Here is a 9,459-nt window from a genome sequence, read left to right as displayed (position 1 = left end):
TTGAAAAATGTATCAGTTTTGCTGGAAGGGGAGCTGGTGTTTGTTTTTCTGTGGTGAATTTTGTTTTTATTGCTCTAACTGCAGCTTCACAAAATGAAATGTCTGTCAAAACAAATCAAGAGTAGGAATGCTCCAGACTTACATTTTTGGCACCGTACTGCAACATCAAGTGTTCATTGTCTCAACTCTTAAATGCTGAACACGGTTAAAATGAACTTCAAGACTGAGTAGATGTCCCATTAATTATATTTCAATGTGCAGCAAGCTTCCAAAGTGGAACCCGGGGCCATACGGAGCCTTTCTGATGCCAAAGCCTGAGGGCTTCTCCAGCTCTGCTCTTGCTGCTTTGCTCACTCTCCACACATTCCATCTCCACAGCTCACTAAGAGCAGAGGGGGCTGGAGGAATCCCAGTTTTGCAAACATGTGCCACATTAATCATATTCTCAGTGCCAGTGCTCGCAGCACTTACACTGGGAAGGAAAGCACTCATTACCATGGGGGTTTAGGTGCGCATGAGGAACATTTGCAGGTCCCAACAAATGCTCTCAAAGCACCACAGTGCAGTGAACTGAAGTATCTTGGATTATGAGCTGATAATAAAAGCAGGGAAGTGAAAACAGAAAGTGTTTTGTCTTTGAAAATGAAGTTATGTCAACTTTTAATTGAGCACAGGCAATTGGTGTGCATAGGAGTTGGTCTGGTACACGTGTCCTTGAATGCATCCTCCTCAGCACAGCTCGTGATTTGGGGCTAGAGCCTGCATTGGACATGATCTCTGTGGTAATGCCAAATATTCTGAGTGTAGAAAGTCTTCAGGTAATTAGTAAAGAAATGCTGAAATGAGTGAAAGCTTTAAGATGAATAGCATTGGCATGATATTGGGCTTCAATGCTGATAATGCTGAAAGCTGGTCATATTTATGATGTTACTTATTAATAATTAATTTCCTAGTGAATAATAATAATGATGATGATGATGATGATGATGATGATGATGATGATGATATCAATCAAATATCAACCATGAGCTACTAGTTGTGCAAAGCCATGTGTGTCTAGTCTTGTGTGCCTCAGGACAGCCCATACGAATTTTAATGTGCAATTTCTGTGGCCACAGCTGAACAGGTGCCTTCAGAGGAATGTTGGTAAATACTTTCCTAAACAAAAAATAAATAAAAGAAAGCACAGGTGTGCTGCCTTGTTTAATGTCTTCCACATGCAGTATCCCAAAGTGCAGAGATTAATAAGGGGAAAATTATTCTATGTCAACACTACTGCAAATTTTAAAAGCCAAAATCTTCTTGAGTCTGAGCTCAGCCATGAGAATATTCCCTCCATGGAGAGCCACAGTTCTCTGGTAATGAAATAATAGGGAGGATAGTGCCCAGGGCTGCATGGGGAGTGGAAAATGAGGACAGTGGTTGCATCTACAGAAAAACAAACTCCAGGCTGGGCTCCAGGCCAGCTCTGCTGCTCACCTGCATCTGCAAGCAAGCACAAGCATTTTCTAAGAAACATTTTATTGCAGCATGAAGAATTGAAATGTGAAGATTCCAGAATATCTCTTTTTTTGTAATTTTAATTCATTCCCCCCTGTGCACCCACATCTGATGCACTTTTATCAGTACATCTTGCTTTTTCTCCGTGCATTCCACATGTCAGTGTGGTGGTAGCTTATCCTTTTTACCCTGGTGCACTGCTGGCTGACACCGTGAGCCATCTCTGGGAGGAGCCCCCCAGCAGCTCCAGGGGCACACTTTGAACCACAGCTGCACTGAATTTGGGGCCATGCTGGGATTTAGGGGATATCCCAGACCACACAGGTAAATTCTGAGGTGGCCACAGGCACCACTCCTGACTAGATCTGTAGGATGGCTCATGGTGGCCACTCTGGCCAGCTCCTGCCCTCCAGCAGCACAAGGAACAGGCTGTTAACACAAAGGTTTGCACATCACCATTCCCAAGCACCACCCAGGCAGCTTGGCTGGGACACGTGGAAGGAGAAGGGCGGCCAAGAGAGGCTCTGCTGGCCATGCTTCACCTCTGGCCACCATCCCTGAGAGTGCTCAGTCCCACAAACAGTCATCCTGAAAAATCAAGAGTAGCTATTTACTGCTCCCTCCCCTCTCTGCACTGTGCTGAGCAAGTGTTTGGGCTGATAGAATATGCTTAACCTTAGGAAGAGAAATATCTTTATTAGTTTGTGGCAACATTTTTCTTTCAACTTCCATTCACCAGATTTTGTGTGCCTTTAGATGGTGTTTTATTATGATTTTTAGATGTTAATATAAATCCTGTTGATTAGCATTATAACTTCACTGATCTTATTTCATTAATTCTTATCTTTGCTCCTGTGGATTTTATTAATTTCTATCAGTATATAATTAGATTTTTAAGAGCCATCATAAAATTTCTAGCATTTGAAATAGTCCTCAGAGAGTTGCCCTGTAAATGTGACTGTCTTCAAGCACTTTTTCCCCTTAATAAGGAGTGCTGTAAGATCTTTTGTTTTATTCATGAAATGTCACATTGTCTAATATCACAGCACTACATCACATAACACATCCAGCTCTGTAGTAGTAAATCCCTTTATGTTTCTACATTGGATTGCAATTTGCAATATTAATGCTGCAAGTAATGTATAGTGACAACTGAAACTTTCAAAAGAACATACAATTTCCATTCCAGACACCCACTATCATTCCCAGTAATGGGAATCCAGTCTGAATGTATGTCTCCAGCAGATTTAACAGCACGACTGTCAAAGCACCAGTGGTACTTGTGAAACCACAGCTATGCAGGTAATCTGTGAATAGTGAAACATTTCCAGGAACTTTGACTTTTCCATTCCAAATCTTAATTTCTTGTTATTCCTCCAAAGTACACAATAATAACAACAATCATAATTATAGTAACAGTAATGGTCAGTGGCAGAGTAACTGTGCAGTGTCTTGCAGTAATGCAGCAGTGCCCAACTACATTTCTGTGCGTGGCACAGCAACTCCTCCTGTCTAAAATTACCAAAGATTTGATGACTAAACCATGGATGACATCAAAAAGCAATTTTGATTTTAGCTCTTGAATGTCCCAGAGGTTTTCCCACTTCTTTCTGTGTTACCATTTGCTGCCTTCCCACCAAGTAACCCATCCACTGTACCCTTGATAGAAATCCCTGCCTTCAAGGTTTCAAATCAGGTTTAGCTCAGGCATCTGCATATAAGCTGCCTCAGCAGAGAAACAAACCTACTACCTGGCCCAAAGTCCAAGGATTTAGCCCATAAATCTCAAGGCTTTGATTAATTCCTTTCCTTTGATTCTTTTTTTCCTTTGCAGATGTTAACATTTTCCAAGCAGTTACATGTTACCTTGGTGAAGTGCTAAGAAAATAGAAACCATGTCTGCAATGACACAAAGGATAAAGTAGAATAGCAGACATTGGTTTAATGCAGCAGTCAAGATTAGATAAGGAGCATATGCCCAAGGCTGGATCTGAGAAATTAGCAGGAATGCAAAAGACATCTTTAGCACGTGTTTCTGATATAAAGTCACTTTCACTCAGAGGGGAAATCTGTTGTGTGCTAATACCGATATTTTCTCCTCTGATCCATCAGGTGAAAACATATTGGAAGAGGCAGGATAATGGCATTTCACCAGCAGCACAGTTCTCTTCTTGCTAGAAATAGATTTATTGTGCCTTCTCAGTCAAAACTGATAGCACCCAGCATCCTCCCATTTACCTCTCGCTGCTCCTGTCATCTGGCATTTTTCTATAAACAGACAATGATTTAAGATTTCAGCAGAAATTAAATCATTTTGCCTGGTAGAGGATGGTAAGCTCTGAGGCTGTGCAATCTTGATTATACAGATTTAACATGAAAATACACATTTGTTTCCTTATTCTCCCAAGATTTAGCAATTCAGGAACACAGTTGTTCTCATGATCCATTATCACAATAATGGTGATCAGGAAAAGACATATTAGCCATGCTTAAATCATTTATTTGGAAAAGTATGTTTTCATATGGAAGTCCTATAATCAAATTTGGGAAGACATAAATAAAGGTTTTCATGTTACACTCTGTAGCTGATGTGTGGCAATACAGATGGACCCATCAGTTCAGAGAAATCTGGGATTTTTATTGAGACCAGCAATCCCAGTCCCAGCTGCACTCAAATAAACAGTTTCCACTGGGAGTCTTATGGCTTTGCCAGTGGAAATGAGATAAGGTTTATTTCCATTTTTGAGGGCTGTACAGAAGGGATGGGGGTTGTTCAGAACACGCTGTGGGTGCTGTGGATCCAACAGGCAGGCACTGCTCTGTCCTCCTGACTCAGCCTGTGCAGGAGCCCCAGCCTCCCTCCGTGGGAGTCTGGCAAGATGAGCTGTCTATTTTAGGGACCCAAATTAAAGCTAAACAGGAGAGAATACTCCTACAGACACAGAAATCTCTTGCAAAAGAGCGGCTGAACAACTGGACCATTTCTGCAATTATTTCTGTGTATTTTTCAGCCAGATCTTGTAGAGCCTCAGTGGTTTTACAGTGTGGTTAAACAAATACATGAGGCATCCATCCCACCTGAGCACTGCTCTCAGACCATCCTATCTCTAAATTCCCAGGTCTATGTCTATATTATTCTTTTATGCAAGAATCAAATTCCATAGCACACTGATTTCCACAAGGCAGTCATTAACCCCAAATATCTGCTGCTCACCTGATGCTGCTTCCAACATTATCAAAATCCCAGGGCTGGAATTCTCCCCTCTCCATTCTCCCTTCCCACTAAAGGGCATCACAATCCATTTTTTATAAGTTTGTACACTCCCACACAGCCAGGGCAAACGTGCCGCTGCTGTGGTGTGTGTGTATCTCATAAAAGAAATTCTTTTGCCAAAGAAGCCCCACAAATTATAGCCTGAGGCATAAAAAAGAGAGATCTAGATCCCAACTCAGATTTAGATGTGAACACACTGTGATCAAAGATCTTGGAACTAAAGATAATTACAGCCTACTGCAAACATCATTGCTGCTTTAAAAATAAATCAGGCTGGTTAGAATCTTTTCACTGAAAGCATTTCCAAAACCAAAGTGGGAGTTGGATCCAATTCAATTTTGGGAAAATGCTGGGTTTCTAATATTGAAAAAAGATATTAGAAATCTGCAGATTTTTGTATTAATTGCATTTTCACTTGAAGCAGAGATAATGTTGACATTTGGTTACCTTTAGAAATCACCCACCCAACATTTCAAGTGAAAAAAATGTAAGCAGAAAAGGTTCAGTTAAAAATTTTAGAAGGAAAAGAACACAGCCTAAAAAAAAAAAAAAAAAAGGAAAAAAGGAGCATGATTGGAGAAAAATAAGCTTCTAAATCAATAATTATAGGATCACCTTTTATTTATAAAGCACAGGTTTTAAATAGGCATCAGCCTTTAAATGTGGGAGCCCATCATGTTGTCACCTGTGCCACTGTAGCTCCATCACTGGTGACACTGTCTGGTGACACACTGGGGTTCTCAAGTGGGAAAGTCTCACAGCACCAGTTAAGGAAATTATTCCTGTCATGCACAATACCTGCATTTTATAAATTACATGGATGAAAATTGAAAATCCTGATTGCTCTAAGCACAAAATTACTGGGATAAATTTAGCAGCTCTTCAGATTTTCAGGGTTCCTACGCCATCAATCCCTCTCTTTCCTCCAGTTATTACCACATTACCACATTAAGTTAATAAGACCATAGCCAGGAGAACTATCACAAACAGAGTCAGCTGGTAACTAATACAAATAATTTATTTCAGTTCTGAGAATAATCAATATATGACCTAATTTTTTCTAGCTGTATTTTCCTCTATGTGCAGAAACTGCAGAGAATCTCAATGGCCACTTCAAAATCCTATTTAAAAATTGAACACTAGAGATCATATTTTCCAAACCTGCCCAGTCTGTCTCTCCTAATTAATGATGTGGTGCACAAAAATAGAGTATTCTGTGTATTCTGCAGAGTGTTGCTTGAAGTTTGACTTGTATGAGTGCCATTGGCTTTCACAGCTGTTGCCATGAAAACCCCAAATCGTTGTAAAAAAACCCAAAAAACAGATGCCTGTGCAGCAGAATAAAGGCAGAAGCAGCACACTGAGAAATGAATCTGCCTAAGCAAGTGTGCCATCACTGCCGTGCACCAAAGGCTGCTCCTCCAAACTGGGCTCCAGCCAACAGGAGAAGTGACAGTGATGAGGTTGCTGTGCCATTTAATCCTGAGCCCTGAGCCCAGCAGCAGAGTTAGCACCAGCACCTTTCAAACCAATTCAGCAGAAGGACAGTGATGAGTCATTTTGCAGAGAAGTCAAAAACCGATCATCTGGGAACACTTGTGATCACAGCCCCCTCTGCAGCCACCTCAGTGTCCCCACAAGGAGGCCAGTGGCCCACAGGATCTGGCAGCTTCCCCAAGAGCAACTTGTGACCATCGATTCTTTTTCTGGTGGATCTTTTCATAACTGAGTTCTGTTTAAAACCATCCAGCTGCAGAATCTTGGCAAGGGGGCTGCTCCAGAGCACAGGCACTAACTCAGCTGTCACTCTGGACCCAGGGCTTTTGCACAGTGTGACATTTGCACTGATGGATGATGCACCCAAACACTGTGAACATGTAATAAATGCATATGAATGAGTAAGCACATTTCATTCCCAAACAAAAATCATGCCTAGGAGGAGGAGAAATCAACAAGAGCATTGGGGGAGAGAGGTCAGGGGAGGGAGCTTTTCTCATTAACCCTTTAACTCCTGAGAAGCTGAAAAGAGCAGTCCATTAGTCAATGCACAGAGAACTAAAGATCTGCATTGCCTCTTTCCCTCCCATCCATACCAGCACCTAACAATGCTGATCCTGCAAAACGTGTTGTGACTTGGTGTAGGCAAGGATCACTGCACTTGTGCCCACAGATTCTGGCATATTCTGGCCTGTTGGTCACAGTTTTGGCTCCTGCCCCTGGGCCATACTATGCCACAGAGCTGTGGCAGCATTGCACCTCTATCAGTCCATGTGTGATTTCATTCAGCTGATGCCTTGAGTAATGGTGAAACCTTGCCCACACATGACACAGTCAGCAGATCCTCCAGATCCCTTGGGGTTTGTTCCACCAACGCAGTTCATCCACCTGTGTGCCACAGCTTAGTCACTACTATTCCATTTCAATGGCTTCTTAGGGAGAGGAAAATTCTCACCCTTCTCTCCATCAGCACATTGTCTTCCTCTTCCCCTTCCCACTGGCTGAGGCAAGAAGGGAGCAAGAGCCAAGTGAGCCCTGAGGCATGTCTGGCACGGCAGCAGCCCTTTCTGCTGTGTGCTGTGCCCAGAAAGCTCTCTCTGGTCATAGGGTGGTCCAGGATCCATAACTTGAGAACCACTGACAGGGAGAAACAGGCTTTCTCTGTTCTACTCCAACACCATTTGGTGTTTTCTCATACAGGCTGTTCTCTCCACCTCACTGCACAGAGAAAACACCCCAGAGTATCCTGTTCAGAGCCACTTCCTCGCCCTACATCCCAGTGGATGCAGCTTCTGAAAGGAAGCGGAGTCGGCAAGGATGGAGTACTTTTGGGAATCATTCCCAGCATATGGAGACTGCATTCTGCAGCAAGCAAAGGCTGTTCCCTCAGCAAGTGGAAAATGGGCTTCACCTCCCTGTGGTCTCCCTGTGGTTTGCTTCCCTTGCGATATTATTTTTGAACAGCAGGCAGGAGCTCTGTGCTTCTTGTTCTGTTTAGTAAATCCAATAACCAAACCTGGCCCACTTCTGGGTGGTCCTCCCAAAATACCCAAAATCCACGCCAAGGCCATGTGATATAATAATCATAAGAAATACAGGGATTGCTTTGACAGACACCTCAAAATCAATTTTTCAGGAAATGGGATGTTTCAACCAATGTGTCCATTCCATATGGATTTTTCCCCCCCCTATTTCTTTTACTTATTCAGTGTCTTCATTCCAGTCCTTCATTCCAGTAAAGCCAGAATTACAAGCCTGGAAAATGAAGATCGCTGCTGCATGATGCTTGACTTGGTCTTAGGCTGGTAGACGTTAGACTGCACAAAATGCCTCCCAGGTTAAGGAATTCAGATCTGGATTGCTGGGCAGCCCGACTGCTTTCATGACCAAGAAAAAGAAAGAGAGATGTAAAAAACCATCCATAAAAAGCCAGCCATGAAAACCCAAACGTAAGCATGGTTTCCTTTTATTTTCCTGAATACTTTGCGGGTACAGTCAGCGCTGATGGGCTGCCCGGGGCAGGCGGGGATGCGGAGCTCTGCCCGCAGCCGGGGCTGTGCCAGGGCTCGCTGGCAGCCGCGCTCCGTCCCCCCGCGGGGCCCCTGCGCTCCGTTCCCCGCCGAGCTCCAGCCCCGTCCCGCTGCTGCCCGGCCCCGCTCAGCCCCCTCTGCCCTGCCCGGCCCCGCTCAGCCCCCTCTGCCCAGCCCGGCCCCGCTCAGCCCCCTCTGCCCAGCCCCGTCCCGCTGCTGCCCGGCCCCGCTCAGCCCCCTCTGCCCAGCCCGGCCCCGCTCAGCCCCCTCTGCCCAGCCCCAGCAGCGTCGCTGCCCTCCTGCCCTGCAGCGGCTGCTGGAACCGATCATCCTCTGCGTGGTGTGAGATGAGTGAAGGGAAAGCAGAATAATCCCAGTGCCTCCTGAGCTGAGCGGTGGGACCAGGAGCAGGGGCTGCTCACAGGCTCTGTGTGCTGCCTGGTCCCTTGCAGAGCAGGGTCAGATCACCAGCCAGCTCATCTCCCTGCACATTGGGGATGTCCCTAAAAGTACTTAACTCTGAGGGAAAATAAACATTAAATTGCATCACTTACAAACTCCTTCCCAGCTACCAACTATTAGTGATGTTGTAACAGTTTTTCATTCACAGCTTTTTGTTAGTGTGTTGTATATACTCAGTCTTTTCTGGGAGGACAGGAACCCAAGCCTCTTGAGATAGAGAGGACAAGCTGGCCACAGACACTGTAGTAAATTCCTGTTCTGATAGCAATTGAATGAATAATTATTTGGAGCAGAAAGTCTATTCCTTCTTCAGGGCCTGATCCAAATCACATTACATCAGAAAAATGTCTTTATTTTCTCCATAGGCCTGTGCAACAGCCCCTAATTGGATGTCTATGCTCTTATTTGTCACTGCCCTGATTTAATTAATTGCCATAGAATTAAAAATACTGGTTTAATTCATGCTCACATAAATATCAATCATTCTTGTCTCTTTTCATAAACACAGGCCCTAATTCAAGTACCATAATTTTACACTGCAAACATAGCCAAAAAGGTGATAAAGGAGAATTTCACGATCTGTATGTTGGCTGCTACAGAAACAGCAGAGCACAGGATCAAAGCAGAGCAGTGTGATTGATTTACTCCCAGCTGCTGCAATTTTTGTGAAATGTGTCTCAAGACATGGGATCCCAT

The sequence above is a fragment of the Agelaius phoeniceus genome, chromosome 17, assembly GCF_051311805.1.
Source record: "Agelaius phoeniceus isolate bAgePho1 chromosome 17, bAgePho1.hap1, whole genome shotgun sequence".
In the NCBI taxonomy this organism is placed as follows: Eukaryota; Metazoa; Chordata; class Aves; order Passeriformes; family Icteridae; genus Agelaius; species Agelaius phoeniceus.
This window is presented reverse-complemented; position numbering follows the sequence as displayed.